Below are 1054 nucleotides of genomic sequence, written 5' to 3'. Positions count from 1 at the left end.
TTTTGTCATTGTTGTGTCTATGTCAGTGAGTGCTTGGATCCTTTTGTTTATGTTTATTGTGACAATGTTAAGTATTGTTATTCCGGTGGCCACCATAGTGCTTGTTGTTATGGGGCTAGCATTGGTGCAATATGAGATATTGGTCCATTGTTCTGCATTTGTTTGGTGGATTAGCAAGGCCAGCACAACTAGGGTTATGATCCATTTTGGTATTGCTGTATTTCTTGTTGCTATTTGCGTTTTATTTTCTGGGTTTATTTGGTGTATCCCTTTTCTTTTTTGTTTTCTCCAAAGTGGGGTTATTTTTGGGTTTATGACGGGGATGGTGGTTTGGGCGTAGTTGAAGGTGATGTTGAGGTGTTTCATAGGTGTTTGTGTTTGGTTGTCTGTGAGTTTGTCTGTGTGGGTTGGCTTCACCATTGTTAGGGTGAGGAATGCAATTAGTGTCCATTTCCACAAGTTTTTATTTGAGTTAGGTTTTGTGAGTGTGGTCAGGGTGCCATGCTCAGTCATCAAGTGAGGGGACTGAGTCTTCATCATCTTCTTGTCTTGCTCTTTTGGTGGCCTTGTAGAGGGCTTATATCTCATGGAGGAGATCCTGTCTGCGTTGGGCTGCAGTCTTCTTGGTCTGGGCTCTTGCAGTGTTGGTGGCCTGTCTCTCCTTGTGCTGCTTAGCTCTCTCTTCCTCTGAGAGGGACAGGATGACCCTGAGCAGCTCATTGTTTCTTCCCATGCTCTTCTTCTTACCTGTGTTTGATCAGGGTCATTGGTGAGGTGGTTTTTTGCTTCTGTTTGGTGTGGCGGTCTGGTACCATTGAGGGTGAGGGCCTTTTGTTGGTGTTCTGGTAGGAGGAATCCAAAGATGCTCACTGGTTTCCTGAGGGTGTCCTTGTTCTTGAGGTGAGTTACATTGATGAAGGGCTGCCATGTACTTCTTGATGATGTGGGTGATGTCTGATCTCTTGATCCTCATGTTGTAGTTTGAGATGACAACCAAGTAGAGCTGGGCATTCAGGTACTGCCACCATGGTTGGATGCAGATGTCAACACTGTG

The sequence above is a fragment of the Acanthamoeba castellanii genome, assembly GCF_000313135.1.
Source record: "Acanthamoeba castellanii str. Neff unplaced genomic scaffold scf7180000083546, whole genome shotgun sequence".
Classification (NCBI taxonomy): domain Eukaryota; phylum Discosea; order Longamoebia; family Acanthamoebidae; genus Acanthamoeba; species Acanthamoeba castellanii.
This window is presented reverse-complemented; position numbering follows the sequence as displayed.